Here is a 24,219-nt window from a genome sequence, read left to right as displayed (position 1 = left end):
TTTTATAAAGAGATTAGAGCTGGTGGAAAGTGTTAGCCCAGTCCCTGGGCAACAGGCAGTTTTAGTTGGGGCTGGCAGCAGCAACACGTTTCCCACAGTGGTTCACTGGCAGCGGGCTTCAGCCCGGCTCTGCTGGGTTCACCTCGAGGAGGGAGAGCCGAGGCCCGACCCCGCTCTCGTGTCTGCCCGCCCCAACCTGGCTGACCCCAAGGGATGATGGTGCCAGGGCAAACATCGATTTTTTGGTCCCAGTCAGAAACAGTGGTCACTAGCTCAGGGTTACATTTGAGCCCTCCCAGGTGAAAAAAGGGCGCAGCCTTTTGAGCAGTCCAGTCCCTTGGACAAAACACATTTTCCTAAGCAGACACATTCCTGCCGATGTTGAATTAATGACACTCTTTAGCAAAGCTGCTTGGAAAGATGAATCATTTTACTCCCCTTCTGTTTTTATTTTAATAACGACCAATGTAATTGTCTTGACAAAAGGAAAACAGCTGGAAGGAAGCTCGGGGAGGAAACCCAAACGCTTGTCCCAATGCCCGCCTGCGACGTAACGTCAGACAGTGCCTAACCCGGATCATCTTCCTGCTCAGACAGAAAGCACCAAGGATACAGCAAAGGACGGAATGTTAAATCTAAGTCTGAATGCTGTTGTTTGGAAGAAGGCAAGAACCACCCCCCCGCCCCGCATTGGGTTGATGTGCAATTTCTGAGTACAGTCTTGGCCTGCCTTTGATATGTGGCTTCCCTTACGCTATCCCTTATACACTTTATTACCTTATACACTTTAAGAAACAAAAATGCTTTTAAATGCCTTTGCCTGTAGAGTGTGAAAGCAGCTTCTTCGTAAATCCAGTGAGATCCCAAGTGGAGCCAGAAAGCCACTTGAGCTGTGCACCATAAAGACTTCCACAATGTAAATTAATAAGTCTCTCTGAGGATTGGGAAGTGTGCCACATGCAGCATTTCTGAGTCCATACCCCTTTTATCTAAGTTGTTTTTTTCCTTTATCCTTGTCTCACTCCATGACAGTTTTGAGATTTTTGGCATCGTAACTGCAGCCTGGCTTGTCAAGCTAAACATCAACAGAGACTTTATACGTATGTGAGAAATGAGAATAGAGACAAAAATAGTTATTAACTATACTTTTAGAATACTAAACAAGCAAAATGGCTGTGTTCCAGTAAAGGAAGGGGTTTGAACCATTTCTGATCCACATCTGTTTAACACTGTCCAGTATTGCTGGCGTCAGTGGAGTTACTCCTCAGGGCTGGACGGGAGGGCTTTCCTCCTCTGCACAGCTCTCTTCGTCCAACAATGCCGTATTTGGGCTGTGACCACTTCAGCAGGTAGCACGGTACAACAGGAGCGAATTTTAGGCAGGAAGAGTTGGTGCTGAGGACTGATGTCGCGGGGAGGGGAGGTGGCTGGAGCAGTGTCGCTGGAGCACACCGGCGGGTTCAGCTCCTGCCGAAAGCACTCCAGGCGCCGGGACGGCTGCGTGGTGCAGACCCAAGCGCACTAAGTGGGGACAACTGGGAGAGGCACCTGAGAAGCATGTGCCAGATCCACTCCGAGACACTGACACGGACCCTCTCGGAGACCTCAGCCTTCCAAGTGCCAGTGGGAGCAACGTCCATCCCTTTGCATTCACGGGGCTGGAGAGCCGCGCGGAGACTCTCGTGCTTCCAGCGCAATGATGCTGCCTTGCTCTAAATCAGATCCAGACAAACTGTTTCTCGGAGACCATCCCAGCTTGCTGCAAACACTAAAACAAGTTTGGAAACATTGGGAACACTGGACTCCATTAAAAAGAAGCGATCCATGCCAAGGCTGAGAGAACAAGAATGTGACCTAGCGGGACTGTCTTGGCTTGCAAATGGCTCATGGACAAAGCTCTCTCTTTCTCCCTTGCTTTTCACTATTGCCAAGCAGTGCCTTGCTCCCTTTATTCTGGCAAGTGTCTTAGGTAAAATATACAAGAATTTATCTCCGTGCCAGTGACTTTTAGAGGAGAAAATGGAAAACGGCACTGGGTGACAAGCTGGAGTTCAGCAAGGTGCCCGAGAAAATCCTGCATACATGCACAGCAGAGAATGGACCAAAACACTGCAAAACTACTACGGTGCAGCAGAACACCTGGGCCCATTACTTCAGAATGCTGTAATACTTGTGCCACACTTTGAAGAAATTTTAATTATAAATAGGAACAATAGGCATGGCCCAGATACTCACCCACTGCATGGTATTTTCCCCACACTTTGAAATAAACCTACTAAAATCAGAGATGTTCAATGCCCATTGTAAGAATGCTAAAAACTCCAGCTTGCTTTGGCAATTACTATAAAATACTTTCAGGCAGTTTTTAAAGGCATTAGTAAGATAAAATGAAGAAAAGAAATACTGCTTTTAAAAGGTATGTTAAACATTTGCCTTATCATCCAGCCACTTTATTTTAATGAGGTTTGTTTTACTTCTTCTGGTATTTGCTTTGTCACACAGTGTAAGTCTCCGAGTACTTCTGTGTAAGATAGATGATTTTGCTTGAGCAGGTCGGGGCTGAGAGTGCAGCGGGAGGACGCGGGTGGACACCAGCCAGGCAGGGCACGCTGGTGAATGCAGTTGCCACTCATGCCCTGTATCACTGTGGGCAAGCAAAGCCTCTGCATTCATCACACAAAAGCTTTGAGTCCTGTGGATCAGACGTGTTAGGAGAGCCACATGCCGCTCCCACAAGTGGGAACACAGCTACAGGATTTTTATTTATGGCGATATTAAATATGCAACAATCATTTCCCAACATCAGAGTAATAAACATCACTGCTCCATCTGATCTGAAATCAGCAAGCATGCTTCTCACATTCACAGACAGAGACAAAATGCTAAATTATTTATGCTTTGAATATGAACAAATATAGAGAAATAAGTTAATTTCGTACAATGCAGCAAAGCAGATTCAGGGCAGATTATTGTACATCCTTCAATCAAAACATACTCTCTCATTACTCTAAACTATTGTTTCTCCTCGAAAAAGTGGTTAAAGAATTCTAATTAAGGGATCAGCAGAATCACTTCTGACAAGTTTTTTTAGATCTGACTACACATGTAAAACCATCACCCCTCTAAATCCTTGAGCATTTATTGGGATACAGCACCAGCACTGTGCAGAGCACGCCAACTGCAGCAATCAAATTAGGAAAGTAGTGGTTGAATGACTTTCCAGGACACGAGCAGATTCAATTGGTTGGTAGAAGCAAACATATTCCCAACTATGTTCTATAAAACTCCTTCTAAAACAAAACAATACTATCGTGGTCACCAAATACCAAAGCAGCAGAGGAAAAGAAGAAATCGAGCCATTCTGCCTCATATTTGCACTTCTCCTTATCACTAATTGTACCTAATAGACTTTTCAAAGCCAGTGTCTGTCCATCTCAGCAAAGTGATGTATACTGCTGGCCTGTTCATTGCAGTGTGGAAATAACCCTGCACACGTCAGTCAGAAGTCACAGAGTTGTCACACGGGTACAAAATGCCGTGTCCACACCGTGGCTGTCTCCTCCTGTGTACAGGTACGAGCAGCAGGACCTGCCCAGACCCCAGAAACAGGCTGTTGGCTCGGCCAGTGTACTCACTGGTGAGGACAGGCGTTTCTGAGCGCTGTCACTCGGTGCTACACATGGCAGGGAAGCTCCAAGAGCCCCAGGTCCCTACTGCTGGCACAGGGCTCCAGCCCACGGGGTTTCGGCGGTGCCGGCAGCCCTGGCAGCGCAGGGTGCCACGCTTTCGCCCCAGACGGTCCTGCTTCAAACCACATTGTCTTCTGGGCTAGGCAAGTCATTGCAAGGACAACCAAAAATTTTAAATCCAGTGTTTTCAGCGTACCTGCGCAGGTTTCTTTATGTTTTATTCAACATTTCCCTGCCCATATAGAAGGCTGTAAATACCAGCACGTTAATGAACTCGTATTATAATCATTATAGCTATTAACCAAAGAGGGCTGTGAAGTTTCAGGGCTGTTGTGCAAACCCAAACTCCGGGGAGCTACAGAACCAGCCATGGTCTCATCCTCGTTCCCAGCCCCTGCTGTCTGAAGCAGAGGAAAAGTTCTCTGAACTTGGGGTCCTGTAGGGCTGCGCTGTGCCTCAGCCCAGCCACTGACGGATTTTAAACATCCCAGAAAGCTCAGTCATTAAATGAATGAATGAAAGATACTCCACAGCTGCACAGAAACCTTCCTACTTTCCATATAAATGCAGAATCATTATTACACCTTCAACGCTGTCCTGAGACCTACAGCCAATACTAACCAAGTGTTTGCCATGCCCCACTGACCTTTCAAGCTTGGCAGGAACAAAAATCCACAAGGAAAGCGGTGCAACTGCAGGAGGAATGACAGGAATTCTGGGACGGGAATGCCTTTGGAGACCGATTTTTCAGCAGCCACACCAAGTCCTCTACTACCCACGTGTGTGTGCATGTGATAGGGAAGGGGATGAAAGAGGGGATGAGAGCTGTCCTTCAATTTCTCAACAGTTTCTTAACTTAAATCCTTCATTCTGACCATAAGTACTAAATCAGGCTCAAGGAAGGAAAAACTTAATTAATCAGAGGTAGCTAAGTTCGAAGTGCGCCTGGGGTCAGCTTTATTACTATCCTTCACTTTGGAGGTACAGGGTTTATGGATAATCCCTGTCTGCTGCAGAATGACAACTATGTGGTGCCTAGTATTTTCTGGCAGTAACTAAATTTGAAGGTCTCCTTTCTTTCCACTCATCTTTTTAAAGCTTAATATTGTCACGGAAATATAACTGAGGGCCATATATAGCACGAGGGTTTAAAATACCATGCACAGTCTAGTGACACCATGTACAAGCTCCATATCGTAGCTTGCAGATTCCTCTAACTGAGGCTTTTGAACGTGTGGTTTATGCCGATCCCAGTGAAACTGAGAATTACTGGAGATGAGCAAGGGCTGCATAGTACCCCGCTGAGGTAAGAGGCCAAGGAAGCCCACTATGATCTGCTCATTTAATATCTCCATATTCACAAATCTACTGTTCAATCCAGGGAACTGAATCATCATAACAAACACTTTATTATCTCTGCAGACAGAATCACTCAAGAATTTAACCAATACCAACAGCCATCAATTATCTGATTAAATACCAGCAATAATAATGCCACCGAAAGCAGAACCAGGTCTTTGTGGACTACCTGCCTTGGCAGACACACCCTGCAAAGCTGACCAGAGGCTTTGTTCCAGCCCACGGACTCACATATTTTGATCCCTTCTACCTGAGCTGACACGGGTCCCCTGGCGACAGCGCTGATAACCAGCAGCTAGATGTTTTTCTCGGGTACGGACGAGATAGCTGCAGTTTCTGTGTTCAGAGAAGGGTGCACAGGGGGTTTCTGTGCCCAAGCAGCATGTTTCCCCCCAGGCTCGGGGAAGGAGGGCTCCTCCACAACACACGCAGCAGATGAACTCGTTTCTGCCCTACAAACCCAGCTGCTACATCGGTGTTTGCCCTCATTCCCAGCCAGCTGCCAGTGGGTCAGGGTAGTTACTTCTTCAGTCCTGGAGATGTTTGGCTACGGATCATCCACTCAGATTTGCAGAGTGTTTTGACTGGGCTGGAAGCTGGGTGTTGCAGCCAAGCTGGGAAAGTGCCCACCTCTGCCCCATGGGGTTGCCCTGAGTCTCAATTTGGAGAGGGGTGGAGGGATATGTCACCTGCTGGGTCATATTCGGCATGGTGCTGGAGCGTTGTGACACTCAGCTTGTTCAGTCTGCAAGAAGAGACTGAGGGGCAGGAGGACTATATGTACTTCAGAGTAAGTACATGAGAAAGACAAGAACTATTCAAGCTGCACGGCGGCACTGGTGAAACAAGTGGCTAAAAACTGGCTGTGAATAGATTCAGACTTGAACATCGGAAGAGGGCTTTTAACCACGAGAGCAGTGAAATTTGAGATTAGCCTTCCAGAAGGAGGAAGAATGGGGGCAAAAACCTTAATAATGTTAAGATGGAGAAAATATGTTTATGAAGGATCTTCTAAAACATGGTCATCAGTAACAGAACAAGTCTGGATCTGCTGAATGAAGAGGTTCCCTTCTGGTCACATGGAAAATGGCCCGGCTGGTCTAATGATTTCCTAGGAGAGTCTCTTTGGCATGTACAGAGATGCATAGCCCGTTCTTGGATATTCTTCCTGGAGGTCTGGTGAAGAAGGACAAGTTGAGACAGAGGTATTCTGCATAATAGCTGCTCCCAACTACCACAGCAGCCCTTGCATGAGGAGTGCAAATTAGGACAATCAGGGAGGCTGCGGTCATTTAGTCTGAGGCTCAATTAGCTCCCGCCTGTCCCGCAGAGTCAGACAGGAACATACGTATTGGACAGAAAGAGCCACATTCCTGTCAGCCCCACAGCTGTCCGCTGACCTTGCTTGGCATCTAACTCCGTGATGCAGGACGGCTGAATGGAAGGAGCCGGCTGGTCCCTGGCCAGGAACGGGCAGGTGCACAGCGCTCCCCAAGGGCTCCCCACAGCACCCTGCGGTGGGATCCATGCCAGAGCCCCGTCACCAGCATCTTCCAGGGAAACATTTGTCGGACCCGGGACGGTGAGTTCTACCCCATGCCTAAATAGTAAAGCCAGCATTTAGTTCCTTCATCTCCACACGAAGTATCTCATTTCAATTTAATTTCACAGTTGTAATGGATTTTTCAAAAATATTCAAGAACATATTTACTTTCCAACATCTTATTTCCTTTCACATTTGAAAAAACTTTCTATCTAATCCCCCAAGTCATCCTACAGTCTGAATAATTTCAGGTTTTTAATCAATAGCTGTCAGACTTGTCAAATTACTTTAGGGACCACAAAGCAATTTTTAAACATTCATAAACCCTCGTAGAACAGTTAAGTGCACTGAATTTTAAAAGAAAGAGGAACTGAATAACACTGATCAAATAGGATTATATTCTGGCAAATTATAAATTAGTTTTTTATGAATCATCTCACAGCTACTTATCTAGTGTCAGGCTTCTACTGCTCTAGGAAGGAGAAGTGACTGTTCACCTCTAGAGAAAGAAGCCTTTTCTCTTTTGTGCCTGACCTTCCTAAGCAGGAACAGGGTGCAATGCTTTTTTCTGTTGTCCTTGTATAAGCAACATTGTTATCTAGCTAGCTACCTTGGGATTCTCTCCGTCATCCCGCTGCCTAGGCCAGAGATGGCCAAGCTGTGGCTCCAAAATTGTACAAATGCATCTTGGCTCCTGGCATCATTCCCAACCCAGTCTTTGCTTCCCAGTGTGCTTCTGGCATGTGAATCTGTCTGACATGTCAGTCTAGAAATGAGGGTTGCCAAAAGTTCTCAATTTATTGGACATCTGTACCCAAACCACAACTTGAACCCTTTATGGGGATGATTTTCCACACTGCACTAAGTCAAACTATTGGGATGAATGTAGGAGCCTGTGCTGCCGTCGCCTGTTCTGTGCTTGTTCTAGGAATAAAGAGAGATCAAGAACACCTGAAGAAGTCAAACATGTTTATCCAGAAATGACTTTATACACAACAGTCCTACTTCATCATCACAGCGTCTTTCTTAAATTTGAGGGATGTGGCCTGCATAGGGGAAAAAAGGGAGCTTCATAGCTACACCAAGAATGTTGGAAGTCGTCCAGGAAAAAGTACATCTCAGATCAAAGACGGGATGAAGGATGATCAGAAGAAAGGAACATTTCAGCTGGCCACATGCAGACTAACAAGTCCTAACCCTCCGCCCTCCTCCTTCCAGCTGAACTTACTCTTCCACTGCCTCAGAACCACCCCAACATACCTGCGCTTCTCCTGTTCCCGTGTGAGATTGTCTCCCTCTGCCTCCTCTCCTCCTTGCATTTTAACTAGAAGAGCTGGGCACCAGCTCAGAGCCCACGCGGAGCCTCAGAGGCCGTGAAGAAGCCACACTGAAGAACGAGCTGAACCCTGCCTGTGGCACTGGATGCACCATGACTCCAGGAAAATCCCTGTTCCTTGGCTACTGAAGACAGGACGGGGAAGGACGGTGAGTTTTCCTTAAGAAGAGCTGCCGGCAGGAGGGATTACTGCTCAGGTAGGGGCGTGGGGGGATGCAGGGATGCTGGGGACACGCACTCTGCTGTGGCTTCACATCCAGTACAGACACAGCCATGAACCAGGGCATGGGCGTCCAAAGTCCTTCTTTGGAATGATTTACCGTATCCTCTGCCTCGTTTCAGTATTGCTGGTCTCCTTGCCCTTTCCCAGAGCTCTGGCACACACAGATTTGTGGATGCAGTCAGCACTGTCAGTTCTGCAAGTTAGGCTTCCTATCCTGCAGACCGCTGCTTAGTGAGGTTTTAAATACATTCCCCAACTATCTGCATCTGCTGCAGATGTCCTTTGCCAGAGATGTGCAATTTTATCTGTAAAGCCTCTAAATACCAAACAATGACTGCTTTTAACCTTTACACTGGTTTCTGGTTTCCCAAAGGACTCTTGCTGTTGCCATCTTAATCAGTGGAGTACTGACAGCAACAGGAGAGACCCATCTTACACAGTCACGTTGCTGTACGCTGACAGCCCACAGTTGCCGTACGCTTGCCCAGGCTCAAATGCCCCAAAGCAGGATATCCAGCAAACACAGATTTTGATATCCAGCTGACCTAGTTTTGACAATGGTTCGATGTCTAAACTATCGCTCTGGAAGCTGAACCTGTCCCGGCTTTGGGAAGCCTTGTTCCTAGAGCCCAGGTGGCCAACATCTGCCCCAACTGCTTTCTCAGCCTTCAGCTGGGGTCTGGAAATAATTAACACACACAGCTCAGAGCAGGGGATGGGAAAGGAGAGTGTATGAACTGCTAGCTAGTCCAATTCAGAAGGAAATGTGGGATTGTCTGACTGACTCACAGAGTTGCTTTTTTTTGTAGTTCAAACTGAAGATGCAAAAATATTTCTCAGTGAGAACATTTCAGCAAGTTCAGATGTTTTTAAGGCTTACTTTGCTTTTCTTAGTGAGGTGCTTAGTAGGTTTCTCAAGCTAGACATCACAGACATCAAAAGTTGATTATTCTTGTTCAGCTTTCCCTGTATTTAGCTTATTGCTAACTCTTTGCCCAGTGAACTAGAAAACAAAACACACTCAACCACACCGTGCTAACGTACAGAAGCTCATACAAACACATGAGCAATTACATGTATTGTGTGTTCTAGGCCAGAACAATATAGTCTCAAGATCTAAATAAACAGTAAAGAACGTAACAGGACACTAGGCAGATCAGTTCAGCATAAGTGATGGACTTTTCCTTTCAACTTAAATGATTAACCCCCTGAATTACACTTGATAAGGATTCAAACATTTCATTACTTTGCATTAGTAATAATAATAAAATTGAAGTGCTTTTTTTGTCATGAGATACTCTGCCCAGGGATTTGTTAAAGAACATTTAATTACAGGGCTACTTCACTAAACGTAAAAATGAAACTAAAGACAAGAGGCTGTGATTTTGGGAAAAAAAAAGCAACAGTGAAAAAGAGGCATTTGCAGGGCATAAAAGGAGGTAGAAAAAACACCCTAAAAGAAGCACTGAAGAGCAATTTCGCCTCATATTCAGAGAAAGAAACCTGCCCGGGACCCCCCCGGCAGGACTGCCCAGCCAGCCCAGGACCTGCACGGAGCTGGGAAGGACCATCCAGCACCCATGGGCACCCTGTGGGCAGACAGGCCATCGCGGCCACGGCCCCTCCGCTCCCAGCTCGCCCTCGCACGGCCATCCCGAGGCCACGCTGGTGCCCACGTGCCGTGCCATGCTGTGCCGTGCCGTGCCGCAGCTCCTGTACCTGCCAGCCCCCGTCGGGCAGCTCAGCCCTCTCCTCCCTGTGACTACAACCAAAGTGACATTTAAAAGCTCAGACTTCAAAGAGCTGGGGGTATCTCAGGAAAAAATGGGGCCAGGGTTACTTTTGTTTGAAATGACCAAAAGTCTTTCACTGTTTTGCATTTTTCTTTCACCTTTCACCTCTGGAGACTTTCCCACACAAACAGCTGTCTTCCAGGTATGGATTTGCTCAGCACAAAGCAGCAACAGGCTGGGACTGCTATGCGTGCTTGGCTGTAATGCAAAGAATTAATTAATAAATAACATTAGTTACCCCAGAGGCACTGCCAATGTGAAAAGTACCCAACTTAAAAATCATGAGATGGAGTAGTTTGAGTTCAGGCAGCTGCTGGCGTTGGGTTGTGCTTTTCCTCCAGTAAGAGACACGTGGACTGGTCTTACTGACAAAACCGGAGAGAAGCTGACCGAACTAAATACTATCAAGCAGACAGGGGGCAAAAAGCACATCAAATGGAGTAAGAAAGCTGAAACAACTACTTTGAACGTGCATTTTAAGGTGACTACAGTGTCCTCAACCTCTTTCACAATCAGCTGGGTGTATTTCCTTCCCTGGAAGGCAAAACTTGAGGCAGCCCTGAGGCAGGAGCCGCTCACCCCACAACCCGGTGTCCTGGCTCTCCCCACCGCTCCCTGGGTCTGCCCCACAGAACACTCGCTGCAGGCAGAGGAAGGGTCTGGAGAGAGTTCGAGTGTTTGTTTTTCAACAGTTTGTGCTTATCTGTATTTGTGGAAGCATTTCAGAAAGTCCGTCGGTGCCTCAGGGAGCTGTTTTGTGGTCTGAACAGAGTGGGAGCTGGGAATAACTCAGGAACCAGCCAGAGCGGTTCAGCTCCTACACACGGAGGAGTGGGAGCAGATCAGATCCTACCTCACCTCAGTCCCGAGGCAGGTGGGAGGGAGAGGAAAAATATCAGAAGAGAAAAGCTTAGCTCTATATGAATGCACTGGGTTTCTCTTAACCCAGGCTGTACTTTTTCTTTCCAGAATGTCTCCCTCACATGCACCAATGCGTTTTTTTTTTCTTTTAAAATAGTTGGTGCTGCTTCCAAACTGTGTTTGCATTACTTCCAAAACCGATAGTTTTTCTAATATGAAAAATAAAATCCATCCTGAATGAATGTTAACATTAATAACGGCCCCAAAATCATTTACTGTCATGCTGGCATAGTGTTATTGCTAAATATACCCAACAGCCATTTAATCTCTACCTGCCAGCTCAAGCCACCTCTCAAAGCCCAGCTGTGGGACTAGGACTAAATGGACTCCCCACCCAGCTGGGCTTCTGCGAACTCTGGTGTTAATGGACAGAAACACCCTCTGCTTTCAAATCCGTAAGTGCTTTTCACAGCTGAGTTACTCCAGTCACCATCACGCAGGCTTACAGCTGTATCAGTAAATAAGACAGAAAAAACAGCCATTTGCCTCCTAAAAGTTATATGCTTGTCATCATCTTTAAAAGGATGCTCTGAATAGAGATCAACATACAAAGAGCATGAATACATAAAAATCGAGACACACTTTTTTAAACTCCACTGAAATGCTCAATGCTACAGGAAGCTTTCTGGGTGGAAAAGTGGAGAAAATGCCATATAAAGTGCTAAAATATGTGGACAGTCCTCCTGCTGAGGAGCGTGTTCTGGCGCAGCACTGCCCAGAAATGTGAACGGTACTGGGACAGGTCCTGGAAGTCCAAGACCACATGAGTTATCCTCTATTACAGTTCATTCCTCTCATTAAAATAATAAATCTGGTTTAGGAACACAGTTCCATATAAATACCACGAGATCTGGCCTTAATACACTCAGCTTTATAATTAACACCAACTTTAGTGTCTATGAAGGCTAAGAGGTCTCTGGGGTTCCTGATCAGGGAATAAGTCTATTTAAGGCCTATATTTGTGAGGTATGACAGCCATGTATTTAGCAGGGTCTCAGGGCTCCAGCAGTTTGGTTCGGAAGTATTTTAAGGGGATCTTCTTGCAGCGCAGAGGGCATGCACAAGCCCGGTGATCAGTGAGGCTGCCAGGACAAGGGTAGAGACTGGAGCATCATTCCTAACCAGCTCTTGACTAAGCAGGAGGAAGAAGCAGAGAAGGAAAATACCCTGAGGTTGTAAGATGGTATTTAAAAAAAGAAGTTCCATTGAGAAACTGCTGCTGGGATTTGATTTGCTGCCATTCCCATTGGCATTTCTGGGAAATTTCCTCTTTATAAATAAAACCTATTTTAAAGTAAAATGTCTTGCTTCTAGGTTTTCTGGTGCAACCTAGTGAAGAACACTGCATAATATCTTTGTAGAAAATAAAGCTCAATTATGTAATAGGCCTCGGACCTGTGTTGCAATCATAGCAATGGAGATCGGTGCCCCAAGCAACAGGAACTGTACAAATACATAAAATGAACAAAGCCACAGAGACTCACTGTTTCAAACATGAACACCTACAGTCATCCAGTCACTCAACTTTTGCCAACTGTGAAATGGGAATATAGTCTATAGCTGCTACCTTGAAGAGTTGTTAGGAGGACTTACACAACAATAATTAGAAATTATTATATATGTGTTAGACATTACTTTTCCAGGAGCATTTTCCTGTAAGCTCCTGGGAGGCCTGACTCACTTCATGGCCTTTGGCAAGATGCTTATCTTCTCTGTCCTTCCATTTATGTTTCTAGCCCAGTATCCCACAACAAGCTTCTAGTCTATCTAATACGGTATCCAGCCTCCAGCAGTAGCTAATAGCTGATGTTTCAAAGGAAGGCAATCTTGTTAACAGAGGGAAAATATAGTTCCTGACCCTTGAAGGCAGGCAGGCAGAGCCCTGAAACTTTTGATTTATTCTTCCTGCTGATGTTGGTTGCTTAGCTACAAATATTCTCAATGCTCATAAAAGGCACTCTCCCTTACTCCTCCTCACCACTATGTTTTAAGTCCAGCCACAGTTTATTTTTCTTGAAACCTAGGTGATGAAATTTCATGTTGATGTTACATCTAAGATGTACAATGCCCTGCTCCCTCTCCAGTGCCTGGGTAATTGCCATTAGCATTAAAAGGAGCAGAGGGGGCTCCATTCCATGCAGAGGAGACGAGTCACCCTCTAACACCGAAGATGGGCAACAGCACCCAGCTCTGATGCAAGAGCACTCTTAAAAAAGAAAACGGAAAGGAAAAAAAAAAAGTAAGAACCAAGCCTGATGAACCAAACTGAACCTGCAGCTGAACCAGACCCGCTGGCAGCTTGTTGCATGGACCCATCAAGCATTCGAGGCAGTGCCTCAAAATCCAACGGGTCTCTGATGCAGCGCTCGGCGCCTGCTGGCAGGTGATGTGCGTAGCCGGAGGGTCTCAGGGTACAGCACTCGTGAGCAAATTAGGGTGGATGGGCTCGGCTGATACAAGTCTGCCATAACAAGGGGCAAAACATCCCGAACACACGACAACGTCCCCTGCAGAACTCCCTCTCCCCAGCCTCTTTGCGTGTATCCCAGACTGCCTGCAGAGCATGGCAGCAGCCTTTCAGCCCTGCTGCTCCCTCCTCTGCGGGGTTTCTCGTGGGGTTGCTGTAATGTACTAGCGTTCGCTAAACCTGGGGTCCAGGCACCATCTCCATCTCCCACCCCTGCACTGCGTTTATGCGAGGGACAGGAAGAGGCCGTCAGCAGGTGACATGAGTCAGTAGGAAACAGTGGTCTAGTCTCGGTCAGGGATAAATAAAATTACTGCAAAAACAATAACCTCGCACAGCTACCCGTAGGAAAACAAAGAAAGCAAGTCTGGGTAGGAACACTGGGACAATTGCTAGCACCAGCTGTGGGGACAGGGCAGGCAACTGAATTCAAAGGTGGGTTCTTTCCTGTCTGCTGAAATTAGAGAACAATGAGCAAAACCTCTCCGGTAGGAAAGGGAAGCAGCTTAGCAGGAACATGCGGCCCCGGCGCTCGACTCCAAAGCTCTGCCATGCTCAGGAGCAGCACGAGGGGTCTGGGGGGCTGCCGGCTTGAAGGGTCGGCTCTCCCATGCGACGAGTCACTCGGACAAAACACCCACCTGCTGCTCTGGCTCCTCCTTATTGACTAGGAAGATGTACGCGGCTGCAGGTTCATGTTTGAAAAATGCTTTCCAATCTCTCACTAAACACTGCTAGCAGAGATGTCAGAATTATATCAAGTGTTAATAAGGTTTTTATGCTTCTGCTGCATAATGACTCTCTACTTTGTATTTTAGAAGTCATGCATATACATCCAGCTATCTTTGTATACATGCAGACAAGTGAACACAGCTTCCTACAGAAGGCCAGGGGATGCTATCTGGAGCTCAGGGAACAGTATGTCAGCTGAGTCGACAATGCCATCAGTTTTTACGAGCCACGTGCAGGATCCAAGAGCCATTTTTAACTCACTTTGCTGTGGCACAGCCCCTTTAAAGCACCTGGGAGTGCTTTAAAACCAGAGCTGAGACACTCTGTTGCTGCTGTGTAAACATGGGAAGGAAGCAACAGAGCTTGAGGCAAAGGCTTTTGGTCCCTGTGAACCTCTTGCTGAAGTCCAAAGAGAAGCTTCTGCACGGTTTGTTCTTTAGGTACCCAGCTCCTCCCAGCCCAAGCTGGAAGGCAGGTCATTATGTGATCCCAAAATTACTGGATAGGAAGCAGCAGACGAGCACAGAGAACTGTCAGTGCTGTCACATTCTGATGACTAAAAGCTGGAGCAACTTGAACAGTAAAAAGCACCTTTTGGGCTAACAGTGTCTCATGCTTGGTGAGCAGGTAACAGAGGAGACAGAAGTGCTGGGAGTCAAGGGTCTCTTTATCAAACTCGTTTTTTAACTAACAGCCTTGCAACGATGCCAAGAGAGAACCAGAAAGCTCCCAGTCAGCACTGCACCACAATCAGTGATTAATTTGTTGCACGACACTTTGCTTGCTGTACATGACAGAGCTCATAAATTCTCATTTTTATTGATGTTGTCCTGGCCGAGGGGGCATGCAGGAAAAGGCTGGCTTGTGCCGCAGATGTCCTGGGCAACTACCTGGGGACGGTCAGGGAAGTGCAAGCAACCTGAACCATTGATGCCGTCTGACTGGGGATAACCCCAATTTATCAAGGACACAGGCTCACCATCCGACTACCTCCACACGCACAGCGGCACAGCACGCGTACAGACACACGGACGCAGACGGAGGAGGTGTCACTGTTCACTTGGCGCAGCAGTTCTCTCTCAGCAGTCGGCTGCAAGCTGCGGCACTGCAGAAGGGCTGCCACGGGCATTACTTGGAGCACTCTTTGTTCAGCCCCGACACCTGGCTCCCAAAAGAAACTACAATTTCAGTGACAACACCCTCAGGAGCTCTGCAAGACCAAGGCTGTGGCGCTCTGCATAAAGAAACAAGGACCCTGTTAGTACAGTTAAATATCTGCTCTGTGCTTTGGCTGGAAGAGTCCTGGTCCCACACAGGAGGCATCTCTGACATTTCTCTCTTGGCATGGTCTATGTGATTTAATGCCCTCAGTTCTACTCATGCCCAACATTACAAGCCCCGCTGAGGACCACGGGCTCATCAGGCACTGCCTACCCTCTTCACTATTTTATATGTTCTATTCATATCACTTTTCCCTAGATGCTGACCACCATTTCCAGACCCCAGCAGGAGAGTTTGCTAAAATGTGCAGCTGCCCATTCTCTGAATTGCAGGGAGAGAAAGAGCGATCTAAGAGCAAATAGCACTAACGGGGGGACTGGAAGATGTGAAATGCACTGTTGGGATAATAAACATTGGGAAATGTCCCGCGTTGTGATGATCAGTCCTGCAAGTGGAAAGACTGATTTGATTCTGCTGGAGCTTTCTGCTCTCTCCCACGGGATGGCACCAGCACATGCACCACATTGTGCAACCCTTTCGAGAATGTTCCCGTCCAGCACATCAGTCAATCACATTGCAGGATATGACAAAGTGCTTAGAGGCTTTGTTAAAGCCTTTTTATAATTTTATCAGTCTAATTCTTGGTTTTATTCTGTTTGCTGTAAAACTACTGGCTGCAGCCCAGTCTGCATCCTGCTTTTTACTGGGAAATGGAGGGTGTGAGACCCTCCCATCGCAGCAGGTCAGAGGCTGCCACCTCTGACTGCAATAGTCCCAGCAAAATGCAGGGTATCATCTCCAGTGCCACCAGCAAGGTCCTACCCAGACTGCTGACACCTGCAGCCCCACTCACTGCTGCTGGGACACACGGTGAACAAAATGGCCCCTAGCTGGGGCCCGTTATCCCTTACCGTTAATGGGTGCTGGTATTACCACACTAGAGGGGATAGCATGAGGAAAAAGAGATGAAGGCTCTGTTTAAAAAAAAACAACAGAAAATTCTCATATGGTGAAGGAGTGGAAGAAGGAACCAGTGCTGTGGGAAGGCAGAGCCTCTTGGAACAAGTCTTCAGCTGTGAAAAAGGATTAAGCCTGTATATCTAACATAGTCACTGGCTGGAGTAACTGGCAGCTTAGGCCCAGCATTGAACACAACTCGAGCAGACACCAACGCCCAACAAGTCTTAAAAACTGGGTCTCGAGCACCTAAAACTGGGACTGAACAAATCAGTGCCTTTATGTTTCGCTATCCCAGGTGATACAACTCCAAGTTCTTTCAGTAGCTCTTCTCAACACAAATGACAATTGTATCTTATATTATTAAACCTGTCATCAAATTGCAGGTCTCTGAAATGGTGAAAGTCAGAGAGAAGCAAAGAAGGAGGGTGTTTCTGTACAATACCCAGTGAAGCCGAGGGAGCCTTTTAAATAAGAAAGGGTGTTATTCCTGTCACTTTCACCAGAAGGAAACTCACAAAATTACCGAGTTCTTTCTCATCCCACTCACTATCTTCCCAGTTTCCCAAGTATGCACCCTAGGGCCACAAAACCTTGGCAAGTTGCTGTGATAAAACACCCGACACGCACAGGGCTGCGGTGCTTGGACTCGGAGCAGACGGAGCACCACGCGCTGGGGTTCACTGGAGAACACAGCGAGGTCTCCTGCTGAACCGAGGCTCCCCTTTGTCTACAGCACTGCTTTTCCACTCGCTCCGTTCACATCTCCCTGTTCTAATATTGTCACTAACGAGGCCACAGGAGGCGGCTTAGCCTCACAAGAGTCTATGTTATTTTTACAAACCCCACGGCAGCCCTCTTCTCCCGGGCGCTGCAGTCATGCCCAGGGACACCTCCCGCTAATTGCAGCATAGTGGGAAGAAGGATGGTGCCAGGAGCCCAGGCGCCGCGTTGCAGAGTCGTGCAGCGCAAACATGCCGCAAGGCCATGTGTTTGCTGGCTGGGTCTCTCCAAAGATCATCCAGACCCAACGCTGCTTCATCTGTGCTGCTCAAAGGAAAATAACTGAAATCATGGCTGGGAATCAAAAGGAAGCAAAGAGAGTCATATCAGTTTACCTCTGAACATTAACATGACTATTAATTACCACTTGCTACATCAAGCTATGACTTAACAAGAACAAATACAGATGCAGCCTTGACCTTTTCTCCCTCACTGCACACCCCTTCCCTTACACCCTTCCTACCAGCCACAATCCCCGACCCTGCCTGGGGCAGATGCTCAGTGTTGCTGCTGGGGCAACTCATCCGCTGTCTCCAGCTCACAAGTCTGAATGAGGCTTGTCTTAATATTAAGAATTCACTGCTTTTGTTACATTTGTGTTCCCACTTGTACATATTATTATAAACATGCTTCGTTTTCCAACTGTGATTATTGTTTGCTGCATTTATTGAATAGTGAATGGCTAAGAGGGATTCTGCCGCTGCATAAGACATTGCAAGCAATACTGGTCACCCTGCTACTTTTGGGGGAGAAGAGATGGGAGGGAGGAATTGTGTCTGAAGCCTAATGAGGACGCAAATGCTTGCCAGACTTTAATTTGAAATACTTTCTTTCTTTTCAACAATATCCTTTTCCGCTGGGCTCTGAAAAGAGCAGAGCTGGACAATTGTACGGGAAGCTGGGAGAGACTAACAATAGAGGAGGAGTGCAGAGGGGAGTGAAACCAGCCTATCTCCTTTTACTCAAAATGAAACGTGAAAAGAAACAAATTGCTTAAAAGGTGACTAACAAAGACAGCTTTAAAAATTGTTTCAGGGTTAGTCCTTTCAGGTTCACAGCAGGGACATCAGGAAAGGACATTCAGTTTCATACATTACATAAGTTTTAGTACATCTCCCTTTAAAGTTAGCTCGGCTGTACTCATACCACGTACACAGCCGCCTACACACACCCGGGACTGCTTGCAAACACACCCTACCCCAGTCCACGGCCAATTCGTTTTTTACAGTCATACAGATCTTTTACAATCACTTTGAAAAATCTATTAATTCTGTCTGCAGCGCCGTGGCCACTCCGCACGCTCTGCTCCCCGTGGATGTGAGGGAATTGCTTGCCTGTACACCGCGCTCCCCAATCACCGGATCCCTTTTGCAAGAGTATCGGGGCCCGGAGTAAACACCTTTCAAGCAAACCATTTTACCATTTGATTCCTGCACCTTTCTTTCTCTCCCCCCGAATGTCTAGAGAAAGCGCTGAACGCTCCTTTTCTTGGCAGATGATTGAATACAGAGGTTGGCTAGAGGCGCAGCTGCCTCGACCCCCACAGGCTGATTTCACAGGAAACAGCACAAACATCTGCACCATTGAACCGACTGACAGACCTCGGGAGATCTCCGTTCAGAGCAATCCAACATTTGAAAATCCAACGCATTGCAAGACGCTCTAGCCCCAGCAGTCCCTACCAGCTGAAACAATGTGCTGGAAAGTCTGTTTTCTCCGTATCTGCTTGCTGGCCCTTTTTAAAAAGCAGTATATGAATTCAAAAGATTTTAAAGGTCCAGCTTTTCAAATCTGGATCATCCACTTCCAGAGCAAGCTCACGAGGGTGCAGGAAATACTTTGCCATTGCAGTTCCATTGTAATTTGGCGAATCCTAGTGAACCACTAAAAAGAAAGGCAAGCGGAAAACTACCAGACACTTACCCAAGCCTCCACGGGACAGAAAAATAAGATCAGGACAGAGAAATGGTTCTGGGCTCCCCAGGAAAGTCAGCTCCTCCGAGAGCAGTGCGAGTCCATCTTCGCGCTGCCCTCCCTTGGCCGGGTCGGTCGGCTCTGCTTGGCTTGTATGATTTTAGCTGGCTCTGAAACCGCTCGCAGACTCCCGGACTGCGAGACTTCCTCTGCAGCTGATAGTGAGGTTATTAAAGTAAACTGACTATTGCCCTTTGTGAAGGGAGGTGGGGGGGGAGGGAAGCTCAGCCCCTTCCCTTCCTTTGTAATTCAAACCCTTCCTTGAGGCTCGCTGCTTCGGAGGGGAGGCATCTGCTCCCAGCCCCTTCCCTGCTGCCTAGGAGCTCTCACAGGTACTGGCTGCGATCCAGGCTGAAGAAACTGCACTGCCTCCAAGTTTACGTGACAAAGCAGCTCATTCCTAATTAAACTTCATCTAGCATTTTTCTTTCTCATACACAATTAGTGCAGTACAGCAAATATACAGGTAAGAAGTGGGAGAGTTTGCACATAAGCACAGGCACCTCTGTCTGCACCTCTGATTAATTTTAAGATTTCCTCTTCATTTATTCAGCAACAGGCTCCCATCGCTTACAAAATGTTACGTATTCACCATCCCTACTGGGAGCACTTGGCCAGCTGACACTACCGAAGACTGGACACTGCTGGGCGGATGCTGGTCGCGATAAAGGGGTGCACGTTTCCGAACTCTCCCCGCGACGCACTGCTCCTGACGCCTGTCATTGCAATGTCAACATGCTTTCATAGGCAGTTGCATCAGGATCGGGCAGCTCTGATCTTTATTACTTCCTGAAGGCAGTTAATCTTTAAAGCTAAAACTATAAATGCTGTCAGCTTAGCTTGCAGCCTCCTTCTATTGGTATTTACAATTCACATTTTAAATTGTTGTATTTACACAGCCAGGGTCAACCTACCACAATTGTAAAGAAGCCCAGGCATACAGGAATATGTCCACAATCCAGACATATAGGAATTAAAGGACATTCTCCTCAAATCCTCTTGAAATCTAAACTTTCATTATTAGCCATACCCACTGCGACAATAAACTCTAGTCCCTGACAGCAACATATGTATCTCATCTCCACTCTATTTCAATAATACAATACTCCACAATGACCTGGTAAGCAGTCCCAGTCCAACAGATTTTACTTCACCCTGTCAATGAGAAAATTCTGGCACATTAGAGAAATAAAAGAAAAAAACCCTGCATATTTTGCTCAAGTTCCCACAACTCCCTGTGCCTCCCCCTTTCCTGAACACATCCTCCTTTAGGCAGTGGTTTTTGCTCATTTCTGATGGCAAATGTTTAGATTCGCTGCTCTGGTGATGACCACAAACACTGGGGAAGATCAGAGTACCTATTTCAGCTGTTTGTACCATTCCCTGAGTTAATGAGAAAGGGCATCGAGAGCATCTGCTATGCACCAGGGCTCACAGTGATTTAGGAGAGCACTGAGCAAGGACTTGCTATTCTTCTGGATGTGTTTTTACTGAGAAAAGTAAGTGGAAGGGCGGAATTGCAAGGATGTTTTCTATTACATCTCTGTTCACTGTCCCAACCTTACGCCAACAGCTTGGCTGCGACTACTGCATAATTACAATACATATTCCACTATCACTCCAATGCAAACAGGCACCTTTCTAATCTACCAAGTGCAATTTGCACAGCTGGCTCTCAGGACACACGGGCACACACTCCTTTCAGTCTGGATCACTTTTCCCCTGAACTCAGTTGTTCTTGCACCAGATATCCTGCTCTATCCAAAACTGAGGGACAAGAATGAAGCCCCTTCTGCAATACCCGTGATGAAACATGTGTTTGGTGTCTGCAGGCCAAATGCCACTTCCACTGAAGTCCAGTGGTTATGTTCTCGTTGGTTTAGCAGGAGCAGGATATGACTATGAAGCAGCCACCGTAACTGCAAGTCTCCAATTTCCCGGGATCCCTTCCTTGCTTATGCCAATTCTGGGTTGGCTGTGCTATCAAACTGGCAGACAGGCATGTCAGAACTCATCTTAACTTATGGCCTTAGGGCACTATTAAGGTAAATATTAAATGACACAATTAAAACATGGACAGTCTAAGATAAGACTGGTAGAAAAGAACAGCTAAGCAAACAGACAAAAAAATGGGTCTCTGTATAGTTATAAGACACAAGGAGCTTGCTTTTCTTCTATATTACACTGGTTCGAACTAATTCCACTCAGTGCTTAGGGACATGGTTTAGTGGTGGACTTGGCAGTGCTAGGTTAACAGTTGGACTTGATGACCTCAGAGTTCTTTTCCAACCTAAATGATTCTATGATTCTATGATTAATTCTCTATATACATGGGCATATTAAAATAAGAATTGACACAGCATCGAATATTCCCTGTCTTAGGAATTATTCCCAGCTGCTAGTAACACAGAAGGTCCATGAGAGCCTGGGAGAATGTATCCATATGCACGCTTATCTCTTCATTTCAGACCATTCATCATTCCTTGCCTGGAAGCAACAGTTAATTTACAATAACTCAGTGTCAAGATGGCGGTTTAAAATCCTCTTGAGGATTGCCCTAGGAGAAGATTTTGTCCCGGCTCTCTGTAGCCACTGTAGATTCAGCTGAGCCTCTTTTGAAGTCACTTAGTTTTAGAGCATGATAGAAATAAAGAAAGGGAGAAGACCTGCTAGGCTGTAGCTAGTGCACATCCAAAACCAATGAAGGATCATCTCTCCAGTGCATTCTTTTGGGATTTCAGTAGTCACAGAAATTAGAGACAGAAAGGAAGAATACAGCCAGTCAGAAAACCCAGCATGCAATGGAGATTATTTCCTATGGTTTCTTGTTTTGTCGAGGCTAGATTTAAATAACATAGGACTCTTGCACAGAGTAGGAAATACTTCCAACTTAGACTGGAGGAGAAGGTACCCCTGGGCTAACATCCAACAGATTGGACCTTTCTGAAAAGGCCATGTCACAACCAGACCTGACCCCCAAACCTTCCAAACAGCAATCCAGATAAAATCCACAGGAAGGACCCTCTGAGCAGAGCTAACTATGGACTGTCTCGATATCCCTTTCTCCCCTTTTCTCTCTCTTACATTTGTTTGGACTCAGCTTTATTTTTTCATTTTAAGGACTTATCACATCTTACTAGTGTTGATGGCCCTTGCCTTTTATCAAGGACAATCTGCATCTAATATTTTGGAAAGCAATTATTTTAAAACCTTCAGGTGGTGCTGCAGACAATGGCTGACATGCCATCTATGTAAATCAGAAGGTGTCTAAAGAGGGTGTTTACAAGCAGAATGCTGCTAGAAGTCTGCCTTGGTTGCAGATAACAAGGCTGAGACAATGACAGATTTCCTTCCCCTCGCAGCCAAGAGCAGCTCCCTCTGATTGGCTTCGCCGTGTTTATCCAGGATGCTGGGAGAGAGCAGGCACCAAATATGCAATTAATTGGCAGTTTGCAAGAGCATATTGCCTAAAGATAAACAGAGTGGGTGATCGTGTCGTATGTAAAATGGCTGAGTGCTGCAGATGTAGTGTTGACCCAGTTTAAAAAAAAAGAGGGTTTTGTTGTTCTCTTGGAAAATAATTGTATTCAAATGAACACTTTTTTGCATGGTCCCTCTGGCCTTTGAATATTTTGTGCATGTAAGCCATTCCAGGTTCTTCCTTAATCTGGAAGTACTTAGTAAATTAAGAATTTGCTGAAAACTTTTACTGCTGACTTCAGTGGAGCATTTCACCAATAGAAGATGTTCTGTGCAGGAGCAGACAAATACATTGCAACACGGTGTTAATGGCCTTTACTCTTCACAGCGGGTGTTTTGCAAGCAGGAAAAGACAAGACTACTGGGTCTGAGTCTAGCTGGAAATTGGGTGATGTGAAAAGGAACAAAACTCCCTAGGACAGACACAGGTGTGGGAAGGAGATCAGGTCTAGAAGACTAGAGGGGAGGAATGGTTATTCAGGGAGGACCTGGAGCAGGGGCAGGGGAATGACTGATGCTCAGGAAATGGAGAGTGCAGGCTACCATTTCTAAATATAGGCATTGTCAGACAAAAAGGCACAAAGATGACATAAACCCCAGAGTCAGGTAAGGAAATAAAGAAAATTATAAGGGAGGAGACTGAATGCTGCTTAGGAGCTCAGGATACACACTGTGGAAAATATGTTGAGGCTGAAGAAAGGGAAGGGGAAAGGCAACTTGAACATGATGCTAGACGAGTTGGGTAGCTTGAGAGACTTCAGAAGGGCTATCTATGACATGATCAGAGCAGCGGCACAAACAAGTGCAAGACACAAATGATAATCAGAAAAGCTCTCACTTTCAGGAGAGAGAATGCATTAGAAGAGAAGTCCTCGATGTAGACTTTCAGACATAATGTTTTGCAGAACAAAACAGAGGCGCACACAACTACCACGCACAGCAGTAACTGGCAATGAAAACCGATGACCTCACAAGACAAAAGGACGCTCGCCTCTCTCATTTTTTATATTTAGTGCTATAAAACTAAAGACTAAACCGTGTGACAAATCTCTCACTTCATTTTACTGAGACCACATTGACATTACCCGCACTGTTCAGATTGAGCAAGAAAACAAGTTGTGACCTGGCAACTTCTTTGCTAGGGACAATGCACAGAGATTGTATCTGGCCTGACCAATGTGATGACTTCAAAAATGCTTTTACAGGAATAACTGATCCCATGTAGAGATTTTTACAGCATGCTTTGACTTGTTTTGCTTGATATTTTCACTTTGCCCTCAGCCTAGGCTGTGAACTGAGAGTGGACAGTTTCATGTACGCTTTGCACTCCACAGATGACGTCCTTCCTTCTTTTATGCTAAGGTGATTGCAGACGAATTCTTCATGCAGGGCTCAGGCCAGCTTCCCTTTGAATTCCCTTGACAGCCAGGCCTTAACCACGTGCCATGGAGCTTGGTGTTCCAGAAGCATGGCAAAAATTCAGCAGCATTTTAAAAAACTTTCTTCTTTTAGATCAAAGTTTCTGTATTTGGGTACCTAAAATTAGCTACCAAAATAAGTGACATTTATTCAGAAATGCAGAACTTCCATTGATTTTAATGGATTCAGCATCCCAGGAAAGTAGGCCACTTATTTATGTACCTACATAAGCATTTGCATGCCTAACTTGAAGGAGCCAAGTTTGTAAACGATGACCTTATGTTTTAAAAATCATGAGACAACTCTGCACGCATCAGTCTGT

At 46.2% G+C, this 24,219-nt stretch overlaps 1 protein-coding gene across 8 annotated transcripts in view; it reads right to left on the bottom strand.

Moving 5' to 3' along the window:
* DAB2IP (DAB2 interacting protein) overlaps positions 1–24,219 on the bottom strand; it is a 165,863-nt gene that overhangs the window by 66,441 nt on the left and 75,203 nt on the right. Inside the window, exon 1 of one of the 8 annotated variants that reach the window (XM_075056076.1) lies at positions 18,948–19,052. The exons of the other annotated variants lie outside the window; for them this stretch is intronic. The gene's annotated coding sequence lies outside the window, so the exon portion shown is untranslated. Of the gene's footprint in view, positions 1–18,947; positions 19,053–24,219 lie in introns of those variants that run through there. 8 annotated transcript variants of the gene reach the window in all.

Source organism: Buteo buteo, chromosome 23 (assembly GCF_964188355.1).
Source record: "Buteo buteo chromosome 23, bButBut1.hap1.1, whole genome shotgun sequence".
NCBI lineage: Eukaryota > Metazoa > Chordata > Aves > Accipitriformes > Accipitridae > Buteo > Buteo buteo.
This window is presented reverse-complemented; position numbering and strand designations above follow the sequence as displayed.